The sequence below is a fragment of the Leptinotarsa decemlineata genome, unplaced genomic scaffold (assembly GCF_025532065.1).
Source record: "Leptinotarsa decemlineata unplaced genomic scaffold, Ldec_3_MD MMD2_tig00000505_RagTag_RagTag, whole genome shotgun sequence".
Taxonomy (NCBI): domain Eukaryota; kingdom Metazoa; phylum Arthropoda; class Insecta; order Coleoptera; family Chrysomelidae; genus Leptinotarsa; species Leptinotarsa decemlineata.
In genome coordinates, this window is record NW_027412549.1 from 7,137,412 (window position 1) to 7,154,178 (window position 16,767).

Genomic DNA, 16,767 nt, shown 5'->3' on the forward strand with positions numbered 1-16,767 from the left:
TCTGAGGCTTTCGACCGTGTGTGGCATGAGGGTTTGCTGGCCAAACTTCGATGCTATGGCTTGTTGGATCATTTTTGTATATGGCCCTCCATCTTCCTGAAAGAACGTTCCCTGCAAGTGGGCGTCGATGGATATCTCTAGAATAGTTTTATCGTCAACGCTGGTGTTTCCCAGGTATCAATATCATATCCAACCTTTTTTTTATTGTACATAAACGACTTAGTGGAAAACACCAAGAATCCAATATATCCCAAGCATCCCCAAAAAGATAAAAGTCTCCGAACCGGATATAATAATGTCAGGACAGACAATCCGGTTTCTGCTTCGATAAGTATGTTGGTGGTAAAATAGACACCAACACGTCTTGGCACAGTTATGTCGCTGGAATTGCAAAGGCTGCTTCTCGAAAGCTTGGAACACTGTTCTGAACCAGAAAACTATACACCCCTCAACAACTTTTGATGCTTTGTGACGCTCATATCAGATCTGTTTTGGACTATTGTTCTCATTTAAAAAGCTCCACCCCTAAGCATATCCTAAAGCTGCTGGATTCCATCCAGAAAAGAGCCATACACCTATCTCTCTCTGTATCTGTAGAGTAGGGAGGGTGAGTGTAAGCCCACAGCACTTAGGCCACATGTGACCCATTGTACATCCTCCCGAGGAGTTGTTCTTCTAGGTCATCGTTTATCCTGTCCTTTCCAGGAAGGTGGACAGGTCACTGAGCCATACACCTAATTGGAGACGCGAAAATCACTTGCAACTTCGATAGTCTGGAACATTAAAGGAAAGTTGGAGATTTATCTCTTTTTTAAAGATACTTCCACGGCAAGCGTTCAATTGACTTGGTTTCACCACGAGCGGTACATATCAGAAATACGCGATGAACTGTAGCTGCTCGTCGTCTATGTGGAATAAATTCCCTGAGAGCGTTTTTCCAAATGGTTATAATCTTCAGCAATTCAAATCCAATGTGAATCGCTACTTTCGCATAGGCACCGCTCTTAGAGATCCTTAAGGATTTTTCTGTAGTGCTTGTTTGGTCAAACGAAAAAAAACCTTTTCAGGTAGTTGAATCTAGCCTAGAATCAACTATCTGATAGCTAATGTTTCTCAAGTTGATTTTTATCAGGGGTCAGCAGGTTCTTTCAATTGTTAATTTTATTCTGTCATAAATTAATTTCTTCTCAAGATCCTCCTTCAGTTTTGTGAGAATCTTAATACTAAAAATTTAACAGGGAACATAATTTTCAACTGACTGGATCATCGGGTATTCGCACCTTTACTAATGCCAGCAAGCTTCTTGGCGAACATCAGCGCAAAATGGAACTCTCAACCCTTCTACAATATACATGTTAACTAGCGAATTTGCATTACTTACTGAACTCTTCAAATTCCTGTAAGCGCTAAGATTTATTATTCAGCTGAAAGTTGGCGAATGGAATAAAACTCCCCAAAGCCTCAGAAGCTGCCCATGACCGATAGACTGGATGATTTATGAGCCCATTACCTATGCGTTGTTGGAAAAGGCCCAGAAGTTACTTCGTGAGAGTAACAGCTATTTTAATTTCGATTTTAACGGCCGTGCCTTATCCCGTTCCGCCTTTTTGCGGTGCAGTTTTTTATTGTTCACGCGGGTAGATGAACTTTGATTTAAATTGAAAGTTTCGGTTCATCTTTTAACGTTGAGTGGCAGGTAGAATCATTTTATATCAAAACTGAATCTATTGTACATTATCTAGAAAAAATACTTTATGACTAATCACTGATTAGACAATGAAACTCATTTATCTGTTTCTGTTAGTCAATCCTTCATTTTGAAAAATCACTATAATCGTTTCAGTAATGTACAGTTGATTTACTGAAAGCTAGAAATGATAACTCTGACATTTCGCCCAAACAATTAGCTTGAGTTTTCTAAAATCAGTAATGAGCACGGTCGTAGCTCTTCCAGTGAGCAACGGTCCTATTCTAATTACAAATGATCTAACTAGGATTCCTAACAGAGATGAAAAACTTGCAAGTCTCAAAAAGCTATTACTACCAACAATTCTGAACTTCACAAAGTCGCCGTATGGTTTCCTTTATGGCCATCTGTATTATTATTACTTTTTTTACAAAAGTTTGAGCTGGTTAGGCCCCATTCCTCGAAGCCGTAATACATTCGAAAGGGCGCGCCAGCATTATCAACCAACGACCACTCGCCACACTGTGAGGTGAGTGGTCATAGGTATCGATAATCATGTGCCCTGAGTAAACACAATGAGACAAGAATGACAACCTTCTGACATGATTTTGAGATTCGGGAGTGAAAAAGGCATCATTCCACCAAGGACTCCAATAATCAGAACAACCATCTTGACATAGTGGTCTGTATAGATGAATATCATCTTGCTCTGATGGTCGAGAAAGACTCCATCAGGCTTATTAGCTTGTATCAGCCTAAGGGTAGAAAGAGAATAGTTTCAATGAATTCGGCACTTCTCGTTCCCCACAACGGGTTTAATATTCCCCGGAGCGAAAGGCAAAACCGGTATCTCGTCAATACCGTAAAAGTGCCGTAGATGGTAATAAAGCACTCTTGGGGCCGCTTTATGACAATGGATGTAGGCCGGGACCGTATATGCTAGATAAGCTGACAGCAAGGGCCAGCCGCGAGGCGCCTGAGACGCCTCGTGGCAGGCCTTGCATCTTGAATCAGGAACCTCTGTATCCATCACATGAGTGTGGTAGACTGAGGTGTTGGAGATACCATCTTGCCGATACCATATTTCCGACTTCACCCCCAGTCGAGTTAATACAGCTTCTCCCGAGTCCACCTGAGTACTCTGGAACAGCAAGCATATTTGTTGCAGCAACTTTGTTCATCCCCAACAGTTCCGATGATCAGATCTGCCAGAGTTTGTGCTGATAATTGGGACAGAGAGAGAGAGAGAGAGAGAGAGTTCTTCATTTTTGTGAGTGGCGTTGTTCCACCTTGAGGTATCTCGTTATCCAGATGGTGTAGGATGCTTCCATCTACGAGCTACACATCCTCTTCGTAGTTCCCGCATCGTCCTCTTTTGAGATGGGCCATTGCACACATTTGTCTATCCCGAATTTCATACCGATAGCATGCGTGTACCTCCCTCAGGGACTAATGGAGATCCTTCTCTCCAGAGTCATACATGTGAAACAAATGGGTGACCTTGTGCCTTCGTTTTACGGGGGTACCACCGTTATACCCTCGAGTATTTCTGAGAAATAGTGAGATGGCAATAGTGAGATGCAGAAGAGAAGGGGAATGAGGTTATCGCCCTGAAATACACCCCTTCTGGAAGTGAACCACTCTGTTTGACCTCTGGCTTGACCAGATGTTAAGGTGAAGCGAGTAGTATCAGTTGTTCAATGCATTTCACTTTTTTATCGGGTATCACAAGGCATCTGAGAAAATGAGCAGATGAGCTTATGCAATGTTGTATAAAATGCCAAGCGGTAATCGATCCAGGCCATACAGAGAATACGCGTTGGAATAATTCCATGATCTGGATAAATCAACTCAGACGGTGAAAAAGTAGTCTCTAAAAATAGTTTTATGTACATTTCCAAAAAGACATTCATACTTACTGAAATTTCGATAACTGGATATTTTTCAAAAGTGGAAAGAATACAATATAAAAACATATTTTAAGAGTAATATTCATTAACTCACGCTATTATATGTGGTATCAACTAAAATTATTACTTCTTATTTAATAAAATCATTATTATTATTATTATTTTGTACATGATAGGCATGTTGTACATAGCCATTCAAGCATCTCAAAGGAATAAAAAGAAGAATGTATCAATCAAAAACTGATATTAAAAGTCAGTTTTCACAAATCCAGTGATTTTGCAGAGCGTTTTTGAAAGCATCAATAGATGGAGCACAACTATATGCCGTAGATAACACCGACAGGATGACTCACGTTCTGAAGACCAATGACCAATTACAGTGTAGTAAATTTGAAATGGTGGATCGACTGCGGAGAAATCCATGTTGTTGGTCTCTAAGGAAAAAAGTAGTTAGTTCCTCAGTTATTATTGTCTCCATGCGTTTGCAAGGAAGGCGCTGATCTCTACCTTTGAGAATAGGTATTATCGTGAAGTTTTTCCATACTAGAAGACATTTTCCCTCATTCAGGAATGCATTCAAATGAGGAGCGTAGAGTATAATTTCTTGAGACACCCCTTTTGACTGAAAGGGCTATTATCGAACTCCATTTATTTGCAAAATATTGGTACCACCCCACTCACCACCCCATACAAATATATATTTCGAATATCACCGAAATATTTCGAAAAATAATTTCTACAACATTTTTTTAAAAAACATATTCAAGAATTTAAACTTCCTTTACTGGAAAAAACTTTCATAGCAGTCAGCAAACTATTTACCCATTTCTCATTGGAAATAATAACACTATTGACCTTTTAAACCCAGTGTTCAAGTCTCAGCTGTTTTATATTTATGTTGTGCTAAATAACAGAGAAAGAACGGAAAAAATACCACTGAGTCCGATAAAATGACATCAAGAGCATCATAATAGTATAAATCAGTCGTATCTTGGAGAAGCGAAGAATAAAATATGATACTACGTCATCTTTATCTGAAAATAAACTCAGATTCAGTAAATTGGAAAGCGATAAGAAGAATTATTTTCACAATGAATAATATTTGTTGGCTGGTTCATCTTCAATACAAAAAATATTTCAACCTGTAAGAAAATATAAACGGAGTCATGGGTGATAAAATTGTATTTATGAAAAAAAGTTAGGAAATTTCGTCATAGTAAAATAACTCTTTTATTTTCTTCCTTTTAATGAAAACATCTTCTAAGAAATCTGTTTATGTTTGAAATCTGTTTTTCTGTTAACCAGCTGTCGCACCCCTACGAACGACAACCTTCAGAAGTCGAAACTTGTGCGAGCTTAGAACTAACGAGGTGTTTCCTTTTAACGCATAATTCCTAACACGGGTTGGACGTCTGTCCAACGTTCAGTCTGAGGCGTGAAGCACCGACCAACACGGCAGTCAATTCGAGTGAGTCAACAAAGCACCCACTTCGAACCGCCTGGCTACCGACCGACCACTAAACATGTCTGCCGTAGTAGCAGAGTTAATGCTTGGTACTGCAAGTTACATTAGACCACGGTCTACCAGTCCAGATGTTGTTCTCTCTTATTATAAGGTCATTCATTCATATTGCAAAATGATTATTCTCAAACTTATGTGAAGTCGGATTAAATTGACAGAAGATTGTTCATTATTTCGATGCAAATGACTTTCCAGTGAGGTTATTTTTTACTTGAATACACTTATTTTGTTTTCAACTATTCAGTTCTAATTAATGGAGAGTCTTCTACCAACCATGATAAAAGTCATTTAAGAAAATATGTATTACATCCACCAAGTGTGGTGGAAGAAGTTATAGTGATTGAAAAATATCACTTGTCTTTTTCAAATAAATGTTACTCGAAAAATAAACCACCCATATTTTAGAAATTTATCCGACTGTTCATGCCTAATGGTTTGATAGGTATATAAATGAAATCTCTGTATAAAATGAATCTCACTTTTCCAACACCAGAACAAAAATTTAGATGGTAACTTATGAATAGCGACAAAGGTCCCATTCCAAATAGCCTATTTCAGCCTCTCATGTGAGAATTGAGCGTAGAAACCAGAGAAATAAAGGTATTAGATTTTGTCCGTTTTTATGAGTCAACTTCAAACTGTAGTATCTTAGTGAATAGTCATTCGATTCAACCGAAATGAGCACCATTTGGATCAGTGTACATTTGCCAATGCAACAGTAGTTGACTGACTTCGTTAGCATAAAAATAGGGTGCTCGGGATTCGATGAAGCCGACAAAGGCTGTTTTTACCTGATCCTGATTGGCGAAGGTTCTGCCGGTGAAACAGTTATGGAAGTGCTTGAAAATATCGTAGTCGCTCGACGAGAGGTCTGGAGAGTATGATGGGTGAAGCAGAACTTCGACGCTCAATTCGTTTACTTTCCGGACGGTGATTTGTGGAACGTACGAACGGGCGTTGTCGTGAAGCAGGATTATACCTCTACTGTTGACCAGTGTCTACTGCTGCTGACGCAATTTTCGATACATTTTGTCGATTTCTCCACAATAGTACTTTGCTGTGATGGTTTGGCAGGGTTGCAGAAAGACATAGCGAATCCCACCTGCCGCTGACCACCATACAGTAACCACAGTAACCATGGTTTTTCGTTGGTTGGTTTTCGCCATTGAAAAATGCCTGAGTGGCTCATCGGTCTCCAACCAATATCCTCTACGTCTCATGTTGTCGAAGAGGATCAACTTTCCATCCATCCAAAAGCGTAAAAGCAAGAAGATTTTCGAGCTTTTTTACCTTTCCAAAACGTTTCAAACCTCCAAAATCACATGGGAGCAGACGCCCAGTTCTTCCGCAATCCCAAACACCTTTTGTAATAGGTCAGTCTCCACCAGGGTCCTCGTCCTATATCGACCACTTCGAAATTAATTTTCGAAGCTATAATCTACAGAACAAAATTTCGCAAACCAAGGTCAAACAGTGCGTCCACTTATCTTTTTATCATTCATCATTTCCAAATGCCTAGTTAATTGTTTAGGCTGTATCGGCAGCGCTGTGAATCCGTAGAGAAAAATTTGCAAAAAAAATTAATGTAAAGAGTATGAAATTCTCTACAAGATATACAACGATACTGTAAAATAAATATTTATCGAGATATGGACCTATAAAAATACATTTGAACGGTCAAAACGTTTGTAACAATCTAAAATGATCGGTTATAAGTCTCACCATATAAATCAGGATAAAATTTTCACGATAACTTGTTATATTTCACCTAGATGTATATAAAAGGATCCAACTTGATTTCTTGTTCTGTTAGTGATCTCCTGATGGTATGAGTACTTAGCTAAACGCGCATAGAGAGACGATGAGTTTGTTCTGGTGTGTTTTCATTAGATAAACTGAATACCGTTCAGGTCAAATCAACACAGGATTATAATTCAATTATGAGTTCCTCTGTTTACTTCACACCCCACTGAAAATTTCTGCACCCAATCCATAGCAAAGCAATTCTCATATTCATGTAAATCACTGCCAGAAAATTAGTTGCTTCATGAATTCCAAAACACAGAGGCACATTTATGTAATGAATAATTAACTAACTCGGGGTGTAAAACACCTACTATATTCCAGTTCATGATTTAATTATTGTGCTTACAAACATCACGGACGAGACAGAGGTTAATGTTTCCTCACATTGAAAATTAACTCTAATACGGTTACTAGGACCGTTTCATGCCTCCTGTTTACCAATCTGATCATTGTCAAGTAATACTGAAATCTATATGTATAATTTCATGTGACTAGGTGTGTTGCAGTTTTATAAACAAGAAATAAATAATGCTGAAATGAGAAGAGTATGGTGGATAAAAATTGGAAGAGTAAAAAGTCAGGCAGGAAATCAACAAATCAGAGAAATGGGAAAAAAATATCAAGGACCAAACGAATGAGAAGTAGAAAAGGCGAGAGGAAGTACTTAAATTAGATGAATTGATGGATGTAGCCGTTACTACGTAGTAGGAGATCATAATGAAGAAAAGATAATTGAATATTTCTATGTTTTTTACCACTTTTATTTGTAACTAACGGTACAGTTTAATGTATAAAATTGAAAATATCCTTATTGGACGTAAACTAAATTTTGGAAAGTCAAATATCAAAAAATATTTTAGATATTACCTTGAAAGTTGAAGCTAACGCTACTGATGTTGGAAAGTTGAAACAACAAAACCTTTGGACTCGATATAGAGGAGGATTCCCTAATAGAAAGTACATTGTCGCAGTTTAACAAAGCACTAGACTTGAACATTCCTGATGCTGATATTGTTGCTGGAAAATCAAAAAAACCCCCTGTTATAATAGAGTTCATTTCTTTCTTGAAGAAATCTCTGATTTTTCCCAAACATTCATAAGGTGAAAAGTTCCAAAATCGCTAAATGATTTGTGTCCTGAAGATGCAGAGCAGCAGTCTGTTTTGAAATTTCACCTGAAAAGAGCAAGGAAACAAAATCTTGAAGCCACCATCAGAAATCACGAACTTATTACCGGAGGTGTCCAAGATCTTAAAGAGCTCGAAATTAGAGAAAATGATTTTACAAGCAGGCAGGGTATAAAAATAAGAAAAAACTAGCATTCCTCTATACCTAGTGACGAAACTTCAAATAGGAAGAGCGAAATAAATCGAAAACGAAGGAAGATTACTTCCAACTCGAACAAAACTACCAGTGGAGAAAGCTGAATTACACGCAGTCAGAAAAAGAACTGATAAATAGGCTGATTTATTTTTGTCATCCTTCACATTAATTTTCTAGTTGATAGGTAAGTTGTAACTTTTTGCTTTGTTTTTTTATATTATGGTTAACTAAATATAATACACAATGGCAATGAAATTTTGCCATATTAATGCCGGATCAATTTTGTCCAACTTTGCTTAGTTTAAAAATTTGGTATATACCTAACTAATATGATGTTATAGATGACTCAGAGACGTGGCTCCGCGCTGATATTGCAAATGACAAATTAATTACCGATTAGTTCGTATGGTCTGATATATTATATTTTTCTTTGTGGTAGTTCTCATATTTACTTGAAATAAATATTTTTTGCTCTGTATCTTGCATACAATTTTGAGTTTTCCTGTATTGGTGTGAGAAAACTTTCAGAAAATTATTTGTTTTCAGATTTAGTGAAAGAGTGCGTCTTTTCGATAACTCACCTTACCGTCAAGATCCAACTCTGCCTTTTGGCGAATTATTATTAAAGTTTGTATTCTATTCCATTGTTCTATTTTGTAGTTTGGGGTAATGGAATCTATCATTATTATTATTATTTCAAGTAAATAAGTGATCATTCGGCCCGAGAATCATGTGCCCTGAGCAAGCGCAGTGAGCCAAGAATGACAGCCTTCTGCATCTGCGCGGCTAAGATTTCTGCCTTAGTGCGGCAAGCTGGTATGATTTTAAGATTCGAGAGAAAGAGGACATCATTCCATCAAGGACTCCAATAATCACAACAACTATCTTGACAGAGTGATCTGGATAGAGTCTGTGGAGTTCGAAGAGAAAATCTCGATATTTAATCCGTTTTTCCTCCTCTTTTCTGATGATATTCGTCCCACCAGGAGCTGAAAACTCCACGACAAATATCGTGTTGCTCTGATTGTCGAGAAGGACTACATCAGGCTTATTATAGCTTGTATGAGCCTGAGGGTGGAGAACGAATCGTTTCCATGAATTCGGCGCTTTACGTTCTCCACAACGGATTCAGTATCCTCGGAGCGTAGGGCAACACCGGTGTCTCGTCAATACCGTAAAAGTGCCATATATGGTAATATAGCACTCTCAGGGCTGCGTTTTGTCGTTGGATATAGGCCGATACCGCATATGCTGGACATGCTGATAGCAAGTGTATTAGGATCTCGGAAGCCTCGCGGCAGGCCCTGCCCCTTGTGCCAGGAACCTCTATATTAGTCACATGACTGCGGTAGACTAAGGTGTTGAAGACACAATTCCGGCAAGCCATGATGAACCTCTCAGTTTCCGACTTCAGCCCACTCGACCTGAAGAAACCGAAAGCTTATTGTTATTATTATCAATATTAATATATCACTTTTATCAAATGAATACATCTTTAAATGCAAAACCCAGACGTTGATTTCTTCATTGAATGACATATACCAGCAAATACCATTACCAATATGGTAATTATCAAATTCAGTCAGCCATAACGTGTTGGCGAATTCTACTTATCTGAGATCAATTGAAAAACCCGAGTCTGGACTTTCTTCATCGGACCTTTTCTTTCATTGAATTCAACGCAGAGTCAAGTCAACAACAGTGAAAAGGGTAGTCTTTTCATGATAAAAATATCCATAACACTTAGAACTTTCAGAGTTCCTTTTTGCTTGTGTTCACTTTCCATATTCGTCCATTGTGGATGGATTGTGTGATAGGCTGGGATTTGAATTTATCGTGCTGGTGGAGAAATTCAAATGATATTGGAACAGCAGAGATGACTCAGTGGCGTCCTATTCTTATAACAGCTGAATCTTCATCTCTAAAAAAATATAGCGCTACTTATAGAGAGAAGCGAAAAGCTTTGTCCCGTTTATGTTTTGAATAAACGCGTTTTTGATTTACATTTTCAACTATCTGTTCAAAGATATTTCAATAATCACATCAGTTATTTTGTCAAATAGTATTTCTAGAGGAATAAACAGACATTTAGATCACATGAAAAAGAATCCGATTCATGTCCTGTACCGGAGTATATAGCCATTGTAAATGTGAAAATTATATGAAGTAAACAATGAATGGTAGATACTGAATCTGATCTGAATTTTGTAAAATAATAATATTTAAAAAAGCAGGTGAACTTATTTTCACTTGGTCCACTTTTAATTTTCGTTGTCAAAAGCCATTGACATATTTGAAATTTCTTCCACCTGTACCTAGAGCTTGAAGGAAAAGAGAATACTGCCAAAATGAGACCTAGCGTGAAAAAATTTAAATGATGAATGGGCAACTAGCAGGACCTAAGAAACAACTCCCTAAAAATATTTCGTCAAGCACATGAGAACCTCACAAGAAATACTTAAAAAGGTTTGAATACATATGTGCAAACATATTTTTCATTATAATTATAATAACTGATATTCACCTGCTATTGGAACTCACTTTCTTTTGCTTTTCTCTAAAATGTTCACACATGATTTGAAGAAGTGTGATCTGTAATGTTTCCTTGAAAAAAACGTCATTCTCCGAACTTCAATGCTTAATCTCCTTCCACATAAAGTAAAACAGCTTTTTTCTGGGTACCGGTATAATTACCTTTATCCATTTCTAACCGAAGTATTTAATAAATTTGTAACGAGATCTTTGAACCAAATTCAGAAATTAAATCCAATCAACATACTGTGAAAAAGACAACAAACTTGCAGAGATTCAGTTCAAAATTCTTGACGTGAATTCATTTCCAGTTGAACTGAAACGAATTTTTGATTGGTCATTCTTAGAAATGTCGTTTGTTTCAAACTGAAATTTCTTATTGCACAAACAACTTAATGTCCACATGTACAAACACGCCGGATACGTACACTATTTTCAATTAGGTACATAAAAAAACTAGTAAATCATGTGGACCAGAAAGAAAAGAATGAAAGTAGGCAAAACAGTGTTAGAGAAGGGATATGGTTTGAATCGAATTCAACTGTATTTATTTGATGTTCTAGTATATCTGTTCAATAATTTTTTATTTATTCATCAATTTATATTTCGCCTACTTCAGATGTAATATACTTGTGCCAGCGTTTTTTCCAATACTCGAAACAATTCTGATATTCACTTTTTGATATGTCCTTGAGCTCTCTCAACGATACGGTTGTTATCTCCCCAATTCTCGCAAAACGCCGTCAATTCATGAGTCTTCTCAATGTTAGGAATAGGAAAAAGTCGCAGGAGCCAAATCTGTTGAATACGTTGGCTGATGCATGATTACGGTATTGTTTTTGTCAAAAAAATACGAACAAGCCAAGACGAGTGAGCAGGTGCATTATTGTGATGCAAAAGCTATGAATTGTTTCTCCATTGTTGTTTTTTCGTATCACTTCTCGCAAGATAATTCTCCATATTGACCGTACAACCATGTGGCAAAAACTCCTGATGCACTACGCTACGGTAATCGAAGAAACCAGTGAGCAAAACTTTGAATTTGATCGACCTTGGTGTGCTTTTTTGGTCTTGGCTTTCCTGTACCCTTCATTGGGATAATTGGACTTTGTTTTCGAAATCATAACCGCATACCCATGACTCGTTACCAGTTATAATCCTTTCAAGCAAACCTGGATCGCCGTTGACGTCATTCAACAATTCCTGAGCGATGTTTATGCAACGGTTTTATGGTCGAAATTCAACAATTTTGGAACGAACTTCGCTGACACGTGCTTCATGTCCATATTTACAAAAAATTGCATGGCATGAGCCAGTCGATATGCCGACATCCTCAGTAACTTCTCTAATAGTGATTCGACGATTCTCTATAACAGTTTTTTTTCACTTTCTCAACATTATCATCGGTTGTTGATGTGCTAGGATATCCAGCGCGAGCGTCGTCGTTCACATTTTCTCGACCTTCTGTAAAAAGTTTGTACTAATTGCAGAAGTTTTTCTGACTCAGGGTACAATCACCATATGCCACTGTAAACATTTCAAGTATTTTTGAGCATTCAATTCCATGTTTTACAAAAAAAAATTATGTGCATTCTCTGTGCCCTAAAAAAATCTAAATGAAATTTTAAATCACATTAATCACATTCATTTATGACTATACAGAATTGAAATTATAATGAAAGCTTTTCGCGATACCTAAAAGAAATCTCTACATATGTAGTCTATTAGACTATCTTTCGAGCACGAAAATGTTCTAGCACGGTTTTGTTATGATTGAAAACTTGTTGATTAGTGGGATAGATTCGTAAGGCTTTTTCAATCACAAATTCACCAGTTAGCTCTATGTTTAGTCGACTCATTGAAATATTGAAATGTTCCGATTGAAGTTCTCCTATTCGTAATGCATTCAAGAGTTCTTTGAATATTGTGCTACCCTGTTGTCTCATATTTTCGGTCAATTCAATCAACGAGAAATCAACGAGAAATATGTAAAGTCATAAATGAATGTGGTTAATGTGTTTCAAAATTTTATTTTGATCTTTTTAGGGCACTCAAATAAAAGCTTGTTTTCAAAGTTTTTTCATCATTATTTTATTTTATATTTTTTAGTTTCAATCTATCGTCCATCTATAAAACGTACAGAGGGTAACACCTTTTAGTGCATACCTCGCACACCTGATCACAGATTATATTTATACTTTTGTAGACATTTTCAATTTGTGATTTTTCTTGTGTTCGTACTTGAGAGTTATGTACTCTTAACGCACTTAAGCGAGCCTCACGCTGTTCGGTGGACTCGGCTGCTCTAATTTGAGAGTTACGTTCTCTTGACGCACTTAGGCGGACCTCACGTTGGTCGTCGGATTCGGCTGCTCTTAATCGTTGCATGCATATTTTAACATTGTCAAGTCTTTGGCGTTTCAAGTTAACGCTTTCATTGGCAAGTTTTCCATTTCGTTTCAATTTCTCTTCCTCTAACCTTCTTTTTATTTGTGTTGATGTTTCTTTTTTTACCATAGTGTTCCCACGAGTACCGAGTATTTGTCAACCTTCCCAGAGCTTCGTTTAGCAGGGTAAGAGGGTGCGCTACGGTGCCCTGAGGTGGTACGTTCACGACATAATTTTACACCCTGATGCCTCAGTTCTCGGCACAGCCTCACCTTGACTTGGGTGGTAATTTGGTGAAAAATGCGCCACTTTTTTCAGCTTAGAGCTCACTTGTGCCTGACGAAACACCGTTCCAGGTTTGATTTTGGAGTTTACCTTCTCCTAGACGGGTTGCAGACCAATGCTAATGACGCCCATCTCACCAAATTACACAAGTCATGGTATGCCTCTTGTGCCTGTTGCTCACATTGCGTGATAGACCCACTTACTCGGGAAACTTAGAGGGTGGTGGTAATATTTTTCCACAATGCAAATTTATTGTTATTTACCGCTGAGGAGATCTCTCGTACGGAGCCGATCTTGGCAGCAGCATCAGGTCACGTTCATGATTAACATGTAGTGTCATCGGTTCTGGACCAGCATATAAAATTTCAGGTCAATCGGTAACCGGGAAATGGGTCAAATTAAACTTGCAAGATTTGTTAACATACATGCAAGTCAAGTTAAATAAAAGCTTTTAAAAAATATCTTTCACATGCAAACCAGAAGAAAAAATACATCTAAAATAACTGCTTTCAAATATTTTCGCTGAATTACACAGAAAAACCACTTCTTTTCAGTTTATATTCGAAACATTCTACAAATCTCAAAGAAGATAATTTGCCTTTTTGGACATCTTCGAATGGAGATTCCCACAATCCCTGTAAAAATTCCGTTTCAAAGTCACACTTGAACCCACGGATATATGACGAAGGAGAAAACGGATCTAGTCCATTAAAATCACTGTTGGTAAAGATTAATTGAAGAAGTAGTTACCTAAATTGTACTCATATGAATTTAATTTATTAAAATAGGAGTGTCTTAGGATAAATTAGCTTTAGGGAAAAACGCTTTGGCTCTCTATTTCTCGATCAAGAAATGAAGAGTGGCGAACACTCAAATAAAGAAGGACAAACCAAATATATCTACAAGAACTTCAAACAAAAATGTATAGTTTTTGCTCGTACGCTTTCTTCAAAAAAAAATTGAAAAAAACTCCATCAATGTTGATTTTTCATTATTCGACGCTTCAAATGATTCTCTACCTTGTCATCACAAAAGTTAATCCCAACTTATCTCAATCTCCTTCTCTCTCTTCCCCTCAGCTCCTATAATTACTCCCGACACATCAGAGAATTGGACTTGGGTGGAATAGAACTGAAAAAGTGATTGTTTTGTTGCCAACGTTTTGACTTGACGAAAAATATAAAAGCAGCCGGTGACCCCTTAGATATATGGATATTGAAGTTACGATCACCTTCATATTATATGATACAAATATTACCGAACTGCATGAAACATTATTTTCCACAGGCTCAGATGAAATCTCTATAAAATCCTAGAAGATATTTCTATAAGAATATTCGATATATTAAGTTGGTCTAATAAATATAATTAATTCAGAGAAGGAACCTTTCCAGTTTTTTTGAAGAAGTCGATTGTGTTAGCACTGCTAAAAAGAGAAATTATCAATGGTCCATCAAGTCTTCGTCCAATCTCTCTAATCTCTGCAATGGCTAAATTGATAGAAAAATTAGTTAAAACAAAACTCCTTTGTTTCCTGAATGGAAACAAAATAATAAGTGATTGCCAGTTTGGTTTCCAAAATCAAAAAAACACTTCCGATGCCATATTTTCATTTCTTTACAATGTCTTCTGTGATATAGCCAAAGCATTTGATTGCGTGAATCATAAAATTCTTTTACGGAAACTCAGTAGATACAGTATAACTGAAATAAGTGTTTAGTGGTTTGAGTCATACTTAGGAGGTCGCACCCAGATGGTCAAAACCACTTCATACGTTGTATGAAGTTATTGAGAATGACAGCACGAAAGTGAGAGACTGATTTGACTCAAATCTCCTGAGCTTAAATTCATCAAAAACAAAAGTAGTGTCCTATCATTGCCAGATTCCAGCCGTACATCTAAATAATATTCAAACTGACAACGTACCAACTTCTAAATTCCTTTCTAAATTCATTGACAATAATTTAAAATTCAACAAACATGTAGATATTTTGTAATCCAAGCTCTCCTCTGGATGTTATGCAATATGATCTGCAGAAGCTAGAATGGTTTATCATTCCTTTTCTGAATCATATTCTCGTTATAGTAGTTGCTTTTGGGGTGTGTGTTCTATCACATGTCTTCAATCATTATTACTAATACAAAAACGTGCAATACGATGCAAATGCAAAGCCAAACCTAGGGACTCTTGTCGGCCTCTTTTTGCCTATAACAGAATTCTAGCTGTGGTCTCCTTATTTATATATGAGACAATTTGCTTTCTCTTCAAAAATAGGATCTTGTTTAACAACTTGGACGAGCCAATGTATCAAACCAGACAAAGATTCAGCTTCAAATTACCGCTGCCTTCTTCGACCCTAGTTAAAGATTCCATTATTTACAACGGTCTCAAATTGTTCAATCTCCTTCGTCAAGCTATAAGAACCATAAATGACCTTAGAGCTCTTAAGAAAGAGTTGAAAGACTTGCTTTCTGTAAGACCTTATTATAGCTTAGCAGAATTCTAAGATGATAATTTTAATTGAGTAGGCTAACTGTAATATCTACGGTATTTTATTAATTTGATTGAATTTATACTAAATTGATTTATTTAATTTTATTGACCATGTTCTTATATTCTGAACATTTGTGTTAGATTATTGTTATTTACATGTCTCAGTTCGTGTTATCACCTACTTTTAGTGATTTTACTTTCGTGATACTTTTGTAATTTCATTTATATGTTCAGACAATAGAGTATATATGAACAGCTCTGAACATTGAAACGTTCGCAAAAAACAATCGCTTTTTTCTCAGTTGAATTGATCCTGATTATATCGCATTGACTGAAAAATGCATTCCACCAAAAATTTAAAGAAATATATTTCTTGTGTTTTGAATTTGTGATTATTTGTATCTGATTACTATTCAACTCAAACTTTTCGTAACCAGTACGTATTTTGTTTCATGTGATGAATAATAAAAGTCGAATATCAGCTATCATTCGACATTTTGCTAGTGGAATATTCAACAGAGGTGGATATACGCAGGGATTGCTATTTCGTATTTATGTTCCAAATTAGGAGTGGTCTGGATTATCACGCTGAATTAAATGTTTAGCTTGTTGGAGACAACATATATAGATTTGGCAGGGATGATGCGGTTTACCCAGCTCGATCCCTAACCACCGTAGGGGATTCGCCTTCGAATTGATTTGCCAGTTCCATTCCTTTCTGTGGGTTGGGTAATAAGAGAGATAGTCGAAGACTCAGTGCCGTGTGTGAACCTGACTAAATTGTCTGATATGAAAGGGTTTTTATTCGTTGTTCGCAGAGA